Below are 16,426 nucleotides of genomic sequence, written 5' to 3'. Positions count from 1 at the left end.
ACTCTTCTCATGTGGAATGCTTGAGAGGTTTTATGAACTGCGCAATAACTTTGACAGCTTCATCATGGTGTGTGTGAGTTTGCCAGCACGTCAAACACCTTCTACTCTCCTCCTGTTACCCACCAAGTTCTTCCTGTTATCCTACACAATTACCGCCTTGTCATTCCTTCCCTCCTGTAACCATCTCCTCCAGTTACCCTGGACCATATTGTTATCTATGTGGAGATTCCTGCTCTCCCCCACTGAGCCCATAACTGTCAATGTGCCCATGCCCCTCCTGAGACTGACTCCTCCTGTTCTGGAGGCAGCTGTACCCTGACTTTCCACAAGCTCCCCCATGAGACCGTCCACTACTTGCCCATGACCCTCAAACGTCTACCCTACCTGATCCAACTCACCCCTCTGTCTGTTTCTGTACCCTCTGCTTCCCAATGCCCTCATTTAAACTCTTAGGACCAAACTCTTGACATCACCAACTCTACCCTTTAGACCAATCTCTCTATGATGTTTACTGCACAGAACTCCCATCCATAGCCCTACAATGGGACCAAGGTGTGAATGACATTATTACTCTCCTAACATGCCTTGGGCAGCCTGGCTTCCTGCCCTGGACACCCTCCCACCTTCCCCCGCTCATCCTGCCCCCCTTGCCCAGCCTCCACTTCACCCTTCCCCATTGATCCTGCCTCCCTTGCTCAACCTCTGTGCAGCCGGGACTACTGGCACCCACTCTCAATCAATAGGCTGATGTTTACACACAGTTCCAAAGAAGGCCAAGGCAGCGGCTACTCACTCCAAAGTCGAGGAAAACGTCTCCCTCACCAGGTGCATGCTACTTATATGCAGTCGTGAATCTGAACACATGAATTTCTCACTCATGGAGAACATAATTTGGAGGGGCAGCTTAATTATGGCAAGCTGGCCTTTTAATGATTATGCATGACATGCAAATGTATGCAAAAGAGCTTCCCGACGTTGGTTGGCAGGAAGCTCAACATGCCTTTAAAGTTCTGAGAACTTAATTCTAAAAGTTAATCCTACCGTCAGGAAACTTATTTCCCCACCTGCCAAGCTTCTGATTCGAGGCAGGCTCAGAAGATTCCACTTGACGCTTCAAGTCAAATGTAACTTTAGAACTTCTTCGAAACATCACCTGACCCCACCCCTGCCTCAGCTCATCCGCTGCTGAAACCCTCATCCACGTCTTTGTTACCTCCAGACATGATTATTCCAGACCAAACTCCATCTTCCACCCTCCACAAATTTGAAGTCATCCTAAATTTTGCTGGCTGCGCCTTAACCCACATCAAATCCCATTCATCCTTTACCCCTGCGCTCACTGATCTACATTAGCTCTTGGTTAAGCAGTGCCGCAATTTTAAAACTTTTATCTTTGTTTACAAATCATTTCAAGACCTCACTCCTTCCTGTCTCTATATTCTTTTCCAGCCCCACAATGTTCTGAGATATCTGCGCTCCTCCAATTCTGGCCTCTTGGGTATCCTCGATTTTAATCAATCTGCCATTATCGGCTATGTCTTTAGCTGCCAAGGTCCTAAACTCTGGAATTCGTTCCTAAACATTTTGACCTTTCTATTTCTTTTCCTTTCTTTAAGGTACTCCTTAAAATTACTTTTTTACCAAACTTCTGGTCATCTTCCCTAATATCCACTGGTGTGGCTTGGTGTCAATCATTTTTTCCTAGCAGTCCTGAAAAATGCATTGGGACGTTTTACTATTTTAAAAGGTGTCATAAAAATATAAGGCGTTGTTGCTATTGCTTATTCTTGGACATTATAGATAAACTATGCAAAAATAACAATTAAAGGAGCATTAGGTTTTGAAGGAAATTTGGTTTTATTTTTATGCAGTGATTCTTTTTATCAAAGCGAAATGAAATTTTTAAAGTCAATATTAAAGTCATCATTGTCTCCAAAATCACTGAAAAGAAGACTATAAATAAAACATTTACAAGAGTTTAGGAAAATAGTAGGACCCTTGAAGTAGGTGGAATCTGTAAAGGTGCTCTCAGAATACAAATTATCACCCTGGCTCAGGGAACATCAGGGTGTGTCACTGCAGGCTACAGGGTCAAGTGCCATTTGGCGAGTCAATTTAAAATTAATGATGGCAATTGCATCTAAAATGTCCTAATCACAGTATTAATTGGTTAAAGTGGTATATGGTAAATGAAGGCATGTCCTGGGGATCAGCTGATTGAGAACCAGACACTTGTACCCAATATTATGCCACAAATTGTAACTATTGGTTTTGGAACACCTACCTGGAAATAATTTTTAAAAAACCTTTACAGTCACCATGCAGGCAGATGGGGCCTTGGTTTAATGTCTCGAAGGACGGCACCTCCAACAATGCAGCACTCTCTCAGTACTGCACTGCAGTGTCAGGTTTGATTTTTGCTCAAGTCCTGGATTGAGATTTGAATAGATACATTTCAATGAGATGAAAAGGGAATGTATTGAAGAGAAGTATTATGAATAAACCTAGAGATTAAAACTCACAAGGTGTCAGCCTTGCCTCAGCAGTTGCACTCTCATCACTAGGTTGAAAAAGCCATCACAGATGAGCCAAATGGCCTCCTTCTTTGCTGTACTATTCTATGGGCTGGATTTAATGGAGGCAGCAGGGGTCTCGGCTTGTGGCTGGAGAGCTGGTAGGAGCCCCCATGTTGCTTCTTTTAGGGAAGGCCCAAAGAATTATGTGATACTTAGGCACTTGACAGGCCAGCAGCGAGCCTTCTCCCAAGATCAAGGACCCCCGGGGTCGAATGTCTCCCCCTAAACATCGACACCAAGAGCTGCCGACCAATCAGAGGTTGACAGCTCTTCTGTACTCAGTAGTGCCACCAGGGAGGGGGAGGTGGCTGCCGGTACTAGACCCATCCAAGGCTTTAGTTTGAGCAGGAACCCAGGCATAGGTGAGCGATGGCAGGAGAGGGGGGCCTCAGGGGAGATGGGGTCATGGGGGTCAGCAGCAAGGGCCGGGGCATGGCTTTCAGCAGGCTCCCGCTTCCTGATGCCGGGTCCCTCGATCCCTTGATCAAGCACTGAGGGTCTGGAATGCACTGCCTGAGAGTGGTGGAGGCAGGTTCAATCGAGGCACTCAAAAGGGACTTAGACTGTTATCTGAACAGGAAGAATGTGCAAGGTTTCTGGGCGAAGGCAGGAGAAAGGCACTAAGTGAATTGCTCGTTTAGAGGACTGGTACAGATATGAAGGGCCAAATGGCTTCCTTCTGTGCTGTAACAAATCTGTGATTCTGTAATATACAAGCCAACACTGACAATTCAAAAGGCCGACAGAATGGAGTAGAATGATATGTCACTATTCTGTGTGTACTGTTTCTTTTCCAGTTCTTTCCTGTTTTTTCCCATTCTTTGTACCCTTCAGAACGTAGAAGATCACAACCTGCAGGAAGGCAGCAGGGTCAGAGTGTGTAAATCCCATTGTCACTTTAAATATCCATTTGCCAGTTTCAGCCAAACAGATTAAAGCAGCCCTTCTTGAGGTCATTTAAGGAAGAACACTGGCAAAATCCAGAGGAGCAGGTTTCACTACTACCTCTGTTAGACAATGGGTAGAATCATCCCAGATTTGCAGTAAGTGCAATAGCAGGCGTGAAAAAAGAAGTTTTACCTGCTGGCCGCAATGATGGGTTTTTGCACTGTATCATCACCTTCCTTCCTCATAAATTATACATTAATGGGCAATGCATAGAATCGCTGGCAGACGGCCTCCGATTGGCCCGCCACTCCATTATCTCACACTGGGCGCCATATTTAGAATGCAGCCACATGCACAGTTCTCAACGCTTGCAGCCTAGGACTGCCCTGGTGAAGACATGACCCTGAAAGCCAAGAAGAGTGCAGCATCCTGATTCAGTGACGCATCCCTGGGATGCCTTCTGGACACTGTGGAGGTCCACTACGCTGTCCTCTACCCCCGCTCTGGCTGCAGGAAGCCCATCAGTCACACCACTCCGGCTTGGGAGGCGGTGGCAGAAGTCGTCTGTGCCAACACTGCAAACAAGAGGCCGGCCATCCAGTGCAGAATGATCTCATCCATGCCACCAGGGTAAGTCAATCAATTCATCAATCTTAACTCACCTACTCATAAACCCATCACACATTCACTGGCATATCACTCATTGCCAGTTCAAGGGACATCACCACTCATTCTCTCACACACACCCTCACATCTCCATCTGGCCTCATCTCTTCCGGAGATCGCCTCCTCATCCCATCCATGGCTCCACTCAGCACACACGCACGCCTGGCATCCTCCTCATTTGGCCTGGCATGCGCCTTGCCCATAATCTCTCCATCTGTCGTTATGCAGGACAATATTGCACACAATCAACAGGAGAGGCCCCAGACCGGGGGTGGAGTGCCGGACATCAAGGTCCTCAGTCCGTTTGAGAGTCGCATGTTAGAGCTGATCAGAGAGGACATGGACCATTTCTGTGGCAACGGTGAGGTCAGTGGTGAACACCCACGTGAGGATCCTGCACCACATGATCCCTTTCTCAATGCTACTCTGAGTCCACTGTTCTGTGTTCAGTGCGGCTTCCAAGCACTAATAATCTCCACTTTCTGTACTTGGCACATCTGACACATCACATTCAGGCAACCTTGACCCTGACCCTAGCACCGAGAACACCTCAACTGAGGACCCTGAGGGCAGCCCTGTTGAAGACCCATCATGGCGCTCACCCATACCTTCCACCAGTGCAACAACACCTCGGTGAAACCTAGATGTAGAGTAGCTTTGGGATCACAGTCTGGTGAGCACAGCACACAATCTGTTTCATAGCAGGCGGAGGCAGGGACATCCTTCATCGCTGGCACTTGGAGGATTGCTGGAGGCAAGGAATCTGCTGAGTCCAAGTAAGATGATGAGCCTCTGGACTCAGTCCTCAAACAGTTGTTGGAGCTGCAAAGACAATCACAGGAACGTCAGGAAGGGATGTCTGGTGCACTCCTCAAATTGCAAGGGACAATGGAGGAGTCCGTCTGCCTTCAGTCTGATGTGATAGCACCAGCATGCTGATGCATCGAGGTCAATGCTGGCAGGCTGGTGGCCGCCATGGAGACCTTGGTCCAGGACATTGGTCATTGAGGGGGCTGAACTCCATTGCTGAGGCTACAGCTGGCCTCCAACAGTTTCAACGCGAGAAGGGTGCGGGACAGCTCGATCTCATTGCAGCTTCCCTTCTCCTTAAGGAGTCAGCCAGGAGCCATTGGGCACCCATAGGGAGGAGACCAGTAGCTCAGCATCCCAGGGCCATCCACCCAGGTGATGCCGAGAATGTCCAGCCAATCCAAATCCCCTCTTCTTGTGACCCCCACTGCTCCAGCTTCACGGGCCGAGGAGGGTGTAGCTGGCCCACAGCAGGGTACCCAAATCAGGTCGGTGCTCTCCAGGTCACGGACCTCCAGAGGATGCATGCCCAAGTCATCACAGACAAGGCGCAGTCAACAGGCTGCCCCCACCTCTACTGTGGATGCCGAGGGGGCACTAAGACATAGCAGCAGGGTTACGAAGGTTAAGAAGATGTAGTTGGGCAGCTTGGGCACAGGTGTTAATCACTTGTACATAATATTTGCTATTGTAAATAAACTCCCAAGAATGTCTCCTTGCCTATGGCTCCTTGATATAATAAGCAGTGTTCGTGTCACTCAGATGTGAATGCTTGGCTCCTGCACAAGACAAAGGCAGGTGTCTCAGTCCAGGGCCTCTTCCTTGTGCAGTGTGTAACCTTCAGATCAAAGTATGGTCCGACTTCACACTCACTGAATACATTACTGATGCCTGCACCTCGTTGATGCCTGTCATTGCTGCCAGAATGTCGTGGGCAGGCTTCACAGAGTTTTGTCATTCTCTCTGTGTGCTCTCAGCACCTTTGAGGTGGGGCTGGTCCCCATTTCCTCAGCACCTGTGTCCGGTGATGCTGTGCTCCTGAAGGGGCAGGTGCTGAAGGCTGACAAAGGATCAGGTGCATTTAAAGTTTAATAGCTGCGTGTCCATGATATGAACCTGATCACAGCACAAGCGAGCTGCCCCCAGCCAGACAGGACTCAGACATTCTCAGAGGCAATGTCGAGATCAATGTAGTGTCCTCACTGCATGCTGTCATCATCCTCCAGGAATCTAGCGACTATTAGGGCCTCTGCTGCATCCCCATGACATGAGCCTGAACACTGAGGGTATGTGCGCTACCATCAGCCACATAGGAATCAAACGTTCACAGATGCAAGGTGAGGATGTCAAGACTGTCCTCACTGCATCTTATCATCATCCTCCACAAATCTTGCGGCTATGAGGGCCTCCTGAGCATGCCTGCCTCATCTGGCCAGTGCAACAGCATCATCACAGGCATCCTTGCCTTCGAGAACCTCATCACCATCATCCCCTTTGCGTCCTCCTCATCGGAGGAGACGTGTAGCTCCTCCTCAGCCAGGTCCTCTCCCCATTACAGCACCAGGTTGTGGGATGCACAGTGAACGACAATGATGCATGGCACCCTCTGGGGACTGTATTGCAGTGCTCCATCAGACCTGTCAAGGCACTGGAACCTCATTTTCAAGATGCCTATTGTTTGCTCCACCAAAGTCCAGCTCGCGGCATGAGCCTCATTTTCCCATCACTCTGTTGCAGTCTGAGGCTGCTGCACAGGTGTCATCAGCCACATCCTCTATGGGCAGCCCTTGTCCCTGAGGAGCCAACCCTGCAGCCTTTGTAGACCCTGGAAGATGTCAGATCTGCCAAGGATGTAGGAGTCGTGGCCGCTCCCTGGGAATCGTATGCAGAACTATAGGGTGCGTTTGTGATGGTCACAGACCAGTTGATCATTCAGCGAGTGGAAGCCCTTGAGGTCAACATAAACAAAGAACAAAGAACAAAGAACAAAGAAAAGTATAGCACAGGAACAGGCCCTTCGGCCCTCCAAGCCTGCACCGATCATATTGCCCGTCAACTAAAACATTTTGCACTTCTGGGGTCTGTATCTCTCTATACCCATCCTATTCATGTATTTGTCAAGCTGCCTCTTAAACACCACTATTGTACCTGCTTCCACCATCTCCTCTGGCAGCGAATTCCAGACACTTACTACCCTCTGCGTAAAAAACTTGCCCCGCACATCACCTTTATAGTTTTCTCCTCTCACCTTAAATCTATGTCCCCTAGTAATTGACTCTTCCACCCTGGGAAAAAGCTTCTGACTATATACTCTGTCCATGCCACTCATAATTTTGCAAACTTCTATCAAGTCGCCCCTCAATCTCCGTCGCTCTAGTGAGAGCAATCCGAGTTTCTCCAACCTCTCCTCATAGTTAATAACCTCCAGATCAGGCAGCATCCTGGTAAACCTCCTCTGCACCCTCTCCAATGCCTCCATATCCTTCTGGTAATGTGGCAACCAGAATTGCACGCAATATTCCAAGTGTGGCCTAACCAAGGTTCTATACAACTGCAGCATGACTTCCCAGCTTTTATACTCAATAAAAGCAAAAACTGCGGATGCTGGAAATCGAAAACAAAAACAAAAATACCTGGAAAAACTCAGCAGGTCTGGCAGCATCTGTGGAGAGGAACACAGTTAACGTTTCGAGTCCGCATGACTCTTCAACAGAACTAAGGACAAATAGAAAAGGGGTGAAATATAAGCTGGTTTAAGGGGGCGGGGGTTGGGACAAGAAGAGCTGGATAGAGGGCCAGAGATAGGTGCAGATAACCAAAAGATGTCACAGACAAAAGGACAAAGAGGTGTTGAAGGTGGTGATTTTATCTAAAGGAATGTGCTAATTAAGGGCAGAAAGCAGGACGAGCAAGGTATAGATAGCCCTAGTGGGGGTGGGGTGGGGTAAAGGAATCGAAAAAGGCTAAAAGGTAGAGATAAAACAATGGATGGAAATACATTTAAAAATAATGGAAATAGGTGGGAAAAGAGAAATCTATATAAATTATTGGAAAAAACAAAAAGGAGGGGGAAAATCGGAAAGGGGGTGGGGATGGAGGAGAGAGTTCATGATCTAAAATTGTTGAACTCAATATTCAGTCCGGAAGGCTGTAAAGTGCCGAGTCGGAAGATGAGGTGCTGTTCCTCCAGTTTGCGTTGAGTTTCACTGGAACAATGCAGCAGGCCAAGGATGGACATGTGGGCATGACAGCAGGGTGGAGTGCTGAAATGGCAAGCGACAGGGAGGTCTGGGTAATGCTTGCGGACAGAACGAAGGTGTTCTGCAAAGCGGTTACCCAGTCTGCGTTTGGTGTCTCCAATGTAGAGGAATCCGCATTGGGAGCAACGAATGCAGTAGACTAAGTTGAGGGAAGTGCAAGTGAAATGCTGCTTCACTTGAAATGAGTGTTTGGGCCCTTGGACGGTGAGAAGAGGGGAAGTAAAGGGGCAGGTGTTGCATCTTCTGCGGTTGCATGGGAAGGTGCTGGGGGAGGGGGTTGAGGAGTAGGGGGTGATGGAGGAGTGGACCAGGGTATCATGGAGGGAACGATCCCTACGGAATGCCGCCAGGGGGGGTGAAGGGAAGATGTGTTTGGTGGTGGCATCATGCTGGAGTTGGCAGAAATGGCGGAGGATGATCCTTTGAATGCGGAGGCTGGTGGGGTGATAAGTGAAGATAAGTGATAAGTGAGGTGGTAACTCATCCCCACCCCCTTTCTGATTTTCCCCCTCCTTTTTGTTTTTTCCAATAGTTTATATAGATTTCTCTTTTCCCACCTATTTCCATTATTTTTAAATGTATTTCCATCCATTGTTTTATCTCTACCTTTTAGCCTTTTTCGATTCCTTCACCCCACCCCACCCCCACTAGGGCTATCTATAACTTGCTCGTCCTGCTTTCTACCCTTAATTAGCACATTCCTTTAGATAATATCACCACCTTCAACACCTCTTTGTCCTTTTGTCTGTGACATCTTTTGGTTATCTCCACCTATCACTGGCCCTCTATCCAGCTCTTCTTGTTGCAACCCCCCCCCTTTAAACCAGCTTATATTTCACCCCTTTTCTATTTGTCCTTAGTTCTGTTGAAGAGTCATGTGGACTCGAAACATTAACTGTGTTCCTCTCCACAGATGCTGCCAGACCTGCTGAGTTTTTCCAGGTATTTTTGTTTTTGTTTTATACTCAATACCCCTCCCAATGAAGGCAAGCATGCCATATGCCTTCCTGACTACCTTATCCACCTGCATTGCCACTTTCAGTGACCTGTGGACCTGTACACCCAGATCCCTCTGCCCGTCGATGCACTTAAGGGTTCTGCCATTTACTGTGTAATTCCTGCCTGTATTAGACCTTCCAAAATGCATTACCTTGCATTTGTCCAGATTAAACTCCATCTGCCATTTCTCCGCCCAAGTCTCCAACTGATTTATATCCCGTTGTATCCTTTGACAATCCTCTTCACTATCTGCAACTCCTCCAACCTTGGTGTCGTCTGCAAACTTACTAATTAGCCCAGTTACATTTTCCTCCAAATCATTTATGTATACCACAAACAGCAAAGGTCCCAGCACTGATCCCTGTGGAACCCCACTAGTCACAGCTCTCCATTCAGAAAAGCACCCTTCCACTGCTACCCTCTGTCTTCTATGACCAAGCCAGTTCTGTATCCATCCTGCCAGCTCACCTCTGATCCCGTGCGACTTTACCTTCTGTACCAGTCTGCCATGAGGGACCTTGTCAAAGGACTTACTGAAATCCATGTATATAACATCCACTGCCCTTCCATCGTCAATCATCTTTGTCACTTCCTCGAAAAACTCGATCAAGTTAGTGAGACACGACCTCCCCTTCACAAAACCAAGCTGCCTCTCACTAATATGCCCATTTGCTTCCAAATGGTAGTAAATCCTGTCACGAAGAATCTTCTCCAATAATTTCCCTACCACTGACGTAAGGCTCTCCCACCTGTAATTTCCTGGATTATCCCTGCTACCCTTCTTAAACAATGGAACAACATTGGCCATTCTCCAGTCCTCTGGGACCTCACCCGTAGCCAGTGAGGATACAAAGATTTCTGTCAAGGCCCCAGCAATCTCCTCCCTTGCCTCCCTCAGTACTCTGGGGTAGATCCCATCTGGCCCTGGGGACTTATCCACCTTAATATTCTTCAAGACGCCTAACACCTCCTCTTTTTTGACCTCAACATGATCCAGGCTATCTACACACTCTTCCCTAGACAAATCGACTGCTAAGTCCTTCTCTTTGGTGAATACCGATGAGCAGTATTCATTCACTATCTCTCCCATTTCTTCTGGCTCCACACACAGATTCCCACCTCTGTCCCTGAGTGGGCCCACCCTTTCCTTGGCTACCCTCTTGCCCTTTACATATGTATAAAAGGCCTTGGGATTTTCCTTAATCCTGGTTGCCAGTGATTTTTCATGACCCCTTTTAGCCCTCCTGACTCCTTGCTTAAGTTTCTTCCTACTTTCTTTGTATTCTCCATGGGCTTCATCTGTTCCCAGCCTTCTAGCCCTTATGAATGCTTCCCTTTTCTTTTTGACTAATCTCACAATATCCTTCGTTATCCAAGGTTCCTGAAACTTGCTTTGCTTATCCTTCATCCTAGCAGGAACATGCCGGTCCTGAATTCTTATCAACTGACGTTTGAAAGCCCCCCACATGTTAGTTGTTGATTTGCCCTCAAACATTCGCCTCCGGTCTAGATTCCTCAGTTCCTGCCTAATATTGTTATAATTAGCCTTCCCCCAATTAAGCACCTTAACCCGAGGACTTCTGTTTTCCTTATCCACCAGTACCTTGAAACTTACTGAATTATGGTCACTTTTCCCGAAATGCTCTCCTACTGAAACTTCAACCACCTGGCCGGGTTCATTCCCTAATACCAGGTCCAGTATTGCCCCTTCCACTTGTTGACCACTTGTTGCCACAGGGATCTAAGCACCATGTGAGTGTAGCTGGTGGCACCTTCACCTGTGGAAAACCTGAGATCTGCGCAAATCCCAGTGCTCGTGCATCCTGGCTTTCCTGATCCTGGGCGAAATGTGTGAACTTCTGCGCCTTTGCAAAGATGGCCTCTGTGACCTCCTAGATACATTTGTGCGTGGAGGCTTGCAAGATCCCACAAAAGTCACCTGTGGAGCCCTGGTAAGTGCCACTGGTGTAAAAATTGAGCGCCGTAGTTACTTTCACGGCCACTGGCAGTGGATGCCCTCCATGTCCCCATGGCCCCAAATCCTGCAGCAGGTGGCATATGTGACTGGCCAGTTTCCTAGACATGTGCAGTCTTCGGTGACACTTGCTCTCAGTCAGTTGCAGGAATTACAAGCGCCACCTTACCCTTGGCCTAGCGGAGCACCTATGAACGATGCCTCTCTGTGCACCTTCAGCTGTTTGCACAGGAGGCCTTGCCACCCCTTCATCTTGAGGCAGTTGCTCCTCCCTTAGCTGAGCCAGGCACCTCCACCGCACTCTTCTTCTTTTCTGCTCCCTGTAAGCCACGAGACATACCGCTAAATCACGAGGCTGCATGATCCTGTTGTTACCCTCCTGCAGGATCAAAGAGAAAGACGCATGGGATAGCATATGTGTCTTAAGAACCTCTCCTGGTTAAATCTGAAGGTCCCTTCACCCCTTCACGGATGCAGGAGAGTGCTGGCCACTACTTGGATGGCCAGTGTGTAGTGCGCTTCATAGCTGTCCGAAACCCCACCCACCTCCGCCCCACTTCACTTGACTGACTGGCGGCAGCTTTGGCCACTGGATTGCATGCTGTGCTATCCTGAGATGCAGGAATTCTCCTAACCCGCTCTGCAAGGCTGCGCTGTTAGCTTGAACCATGCGGGATACTGGTCCAAACCTTAATAAAAACATTGCAAAGGGCTCTGAGTACCTCCACCAGTGACTGTGCCATGGTCACCTTTCGCAAATGGAATCTACAACTGGCCCAGTTAGCCAATTGCTCTGGTACCCCCTAAAACGCTCATTAATTTGAAGTCTGTGCCCGAGGGGTGAAAAGTTCTGGAGCATTTGGTGGCACATTCATGCTTTTGCATTGCTTGAGTGGGCAGAAAAGCTCCAGAGGCCCAACCCCAAGCATGTCAATGGAGCTGCTGCAGAACGGTCTCAGCTGCGGAAGAATACTCACTTTTTACAAGCTTCTCCAAGTGCGTGGCTGCTTCCCTCACCCCCCCCCCCAACCCCCCCACCATGCCCTCCCATCCCCGGCATATGCTTGTGCACTTCTTTCAGCCCGTGCTACCTTGCCATCCCCCACCCATCCCCCTCCACCCTGGCCTGGCCCACACTGGAGCCCTTGCCTTGGCACTGCACTGAAAGCCAGCCGGGAAAAGGCGACTTTCCACGTGCCCCTCCCGAATGCACGGTTCCTCCTCCTTGATGTCCTATGGACGATGCTTGTGAGTGCTGTGCAAGGTTGTCTGCACTCACCTCCAAGTTCCTGTTGAAGTTCAGCTTGCCATGTGCTCGCCTTTTAAAGGCAATTGTGAAGCACATGGTCCTGAAGTCATAATGACGTGGGTGGTAACTTTGATGTGGTGGGATTATCCCAGCGAGCAGGGCTTATAATGAGATGCTAAAGTATTGAAATTAGGTTTCCGACCAGCAGTGGTGGAAACGCGTCTCGCTATTGACAGGTGGAGCAGGCCATTGCAAACTGGTTTCATGACAGTGTCAAACCGATTTTTGGCCTTCTCGCCACATTGTCTGCTCACACCCGCTATTACGTGCGCCACCAATGGCACTAGACGATTCCACCCAATGATTTATGGTGCGGTTCTATTGGCAATGACCAAGATATACCAGGAAAAGATTTGGCCAATCTCAGTTCAGTTGACCCTGCAAAGTCTTCCTGACTAACAAGTCAGGTAGAATTGTCCCATAGATTATAGACTGGTCAATTCACTGTCTAATATATTAATGCTTACCAGTGCCAGTGAAATATCTTGCCTTTAGGTCAAACAAGGTCAAAGAAACATCCAGTCAACTGATGAATCAGTACTCCTCAATTTGAGCATCACTTGGAGGAGGCATTGAGGAAAACAAGAGCCCAGAATGTACTCTAGATGGTGGATTTTCAATTTTCATCAATAAGAATATCTTGGTAGTTCCATCACTGACGGAAGTCCTGAAGGAAAAGCTGCCAGACTCAATCTACATCAGGTCATCAGGAAACCAACATGAGGGAGTTCCTTATTTTATCTCTTCCTCACCAACTTAACTGCTACATCTATCCTACTAATGATAGCATTAGTAGGAGTGACCATTGCAAAGTCTTGCCTTCGCAATGAGTACACCCTCTATGACGTAGTGTGACAATAACAATTGGACAGGCTTCTCAAGGTCTAACCCTCACCATTTGTCCTTCAATGAGAAATGTTTATTGAGATGAATGTGACAGTTCCTTGGTCAGTTCAACCTTTCAGTTTTGGACTCATTTGGTTATTCCTTTCTGCACCTAAGATGTTGTGAAATTGTACTGTTAGTGTGTGTCTCCACTGTAACCAAACATATATGGAAACAAATATAGTTAATTTCATTAAAAAGGAATCTTACTGTCATTTTAATCATTTTGCAAATTAAACACATAAAAAAGAATCATGAATAACATTAATAATCTTTTGCTTTTCTCTTTCTGTCTCCCTATTTCGATTTATTGGCTATTTTCACTGGCAATTTCATCGAGGTTTTCCTGATTGCCCCCTGTGATGTTGGAGAAAGATTAACGGAAACCCTGGATAGAAGTGTAAACAGAGTTACAGTGGTTGATCAGGAGAATCCCCAACAAAATTTGTGGCATTTATTCAAATAGCAACATCACTGGGGAAATTGTTTGGAGGAGTTACTCAGCTTGGAAATGAGTAATTTTAAAATTTTTACCCAGGGTATATGTTACATCTACAGGAATAGAAACTGATGCATGCACAAGCCATACAACATCAGGCATGAGAGAACTGTCACTTTTTTTGGTATTTACGAGAATTGACACTGAAGTGTACGTCTGCAGTATGCAGTAGAAGTGAATCGTCAGCTGTTATTTGTTCAAATACAGGGCCTGAAACATGCAGTACAAGATGTGAGTGAATTGTAAGCCTTTAGCCAATGTGGGCTTTGCACATACAGTAGTTAACATTAACAAGCGAATTTAAACTTGTTCAATGCACAATTGACCAAGCAAGCTGTAGCAATTAGGCAAAGCAACAATATTGTTACAAAACTTCAGGATTTAATCCTAGATTTACATCAATACATACAAAGGCTTAACATTTTTGGGACCTATGGCTAATATGATTTTCCCTCTCATATGACTATCAGTTTCCTGGAATTTCCCCATTGCAAGGATAGGAGAAGCAAGAATGAAAGACCTAAAAACAGTCCCTGTCTCTTTAAATGCACAAGGAATATAAGGTCAAGAATGAGCTGGATGTGATATCTAGATATTATAACCTGCAGCACGTTGATACATAAGAAGCAGTTTAGGTTCCAGGATGTTTTGTTTTGCATTGGGAAATCTAGGTGAAAGTGAAAGTCCATGGTGTAAAACTACAAGGCTGAGAACAGTAGGAAAGAAGATAAAGTAAATCAGAAGGTACTACTTAGGTGACAATGTGGGTACTCTAATACCTGGGAGACAATCACCGACAGATTGGCAACAAGATCTTAGCAAGCTTTTGAATATGAGATGGCCAAATGTTGGAGCAAGTTGGCAAGCTAATTTACCATACCAAAGTGATGACAGGACATAGATTCATATTCCTGCTATTTCATTCTACCGGCTCTCATTTGACACAATGTCTAAATGAGGTCCACTAAGTAGAGCCAAAGTTGATTGTACACTTCTTTTGTATGGTAACTTGAAAAGCAACGTTAAGCGTTAACATCCAAGTTCATCATCCATGCTATGGCCACTGGTGATACAGACTAAATAGAAATTATTTCTCCAGGGAAAGATCTTTGAGCATTACATTTATGTAGAGTGTAATTAAACAGGCAAGTGAAATCATGAAATCAATGCTGTCTCCTGACAACTGAATACCAATAGGTATTGGCAGGGGGGCAAAATGAGTTCGTCTATTGGATGAGAAATGTTCTGTGTTGTCAAGGAGACCTAAAGATGAAGAAGAAAATAACTTTGCCCCATAGTTATTTACTTTGAACATTGTGCTCGTCAAATTAGCGAATGTTACCACTGAGATAAAAAAAATAATGACTATTTTAGCAAGCTAAGGTCAGCACCAAGAATTCTTAGAGCACAAGTTTAGATACAAATTAAAGTTTCCTATACCATGCCCAGACCCAACTCAGAAGACTATTCCTTATGGCAGCACTGTGCTAATTTCTCACACCAACCATCCATTGACCCCCGAATGAGATTGCCTGATTAGTGCCAATTCATACCACATTCAGAGAGTGTCATCCTGTGGACCCAATACATAAGGGCTTTGCATTGAGACTGTCCACAATCATTGCACTCAGGGTTTTTTTTACAACCAGCAATCATAATTAACCTTTGAACCCCCCCACGCCCCTCCACCCCCGCCGTATGACCAGAGGCCGTAGAGTGAATGACAAACTTGGATGTTAACATTTTGACATTACTTTTTAAATTACCATGTAAAAGAAATATGCAAACAACTTTGTCTGTAGTTAACAATTAAGACTGGACTGAATTATGCACTCAGAGTCTAGAAATGAAAATAAAGGAGTGCTAATTCACTACACCATCAGACCCCACACTCGGTCCGATTCTAAAATTTGAAGCTTTTCCATTTACCTAAGGTCTCACAGGGCACAAGCCTTCCTGTGTTGATAGTCATTAAGCTCCAGCTCTGTGCTATGATTATGTCAAGTCACCTCATTACAATATCACTGTCATTCTACTAATCACTGTGTACCATTATGTCAATGCACTGTACCACAGCTCAGCCTTCAAACCATGTACACAGAGTTTTCACATAGAATATAATTGGCCCACAATCTTCCTCTAAGGTTTCAACTCATAGTGACCCTTTCAGCAACATCAAGCCAACAATCCTGACTTACAGTCTCAAAATTCTTTTGAAAAAAGCTTAGAAACAAACATTAAAATTCCCGAAGCACTTTTACACTGGAACAGTCACTGCAGCTTGAACAGACACTAGGGCCCAACAGGGAGATTTTGATGAACAATTTTCAGAAAAGACTGCCTTTCAAAAAATTCCCCCCATGGTGTCCCAGTATCCCTTTTAATAATAACAACTGGCTGCCTCTGCATGTTGTTAGGATGAAAGTAAGGAAGTTGTCGCCTCACAACCTGATTTAGCTGTCAAATCGTTTCCCCTCCTACTGCACCTCCCCCACCAAACCCTTTCCAGTTCCTTGGCTCCATTAAAGCTGCCAACTATATCATTTGTGGTTCACACTT

The sequence above is a fragment of the Cetorhinus maximus genome, chromosome 8, assembly GCF_964194155.1.
Source record: "Cetorhinus maximus chromosome 8, sCetMax3.hap1.1, whole genome shotgun sequence".
NCBI lineage: Eukaryota > Metazoa > Chordata > Chondrichthyes > Lamniformes > Cetorhinidae > Cetorhinus > Cetorhinus maximus.
The sequence above is the reverse complement of the archived record's forward strand: the minus strand, read 5'-3'. Positions refer to the sequence as shown.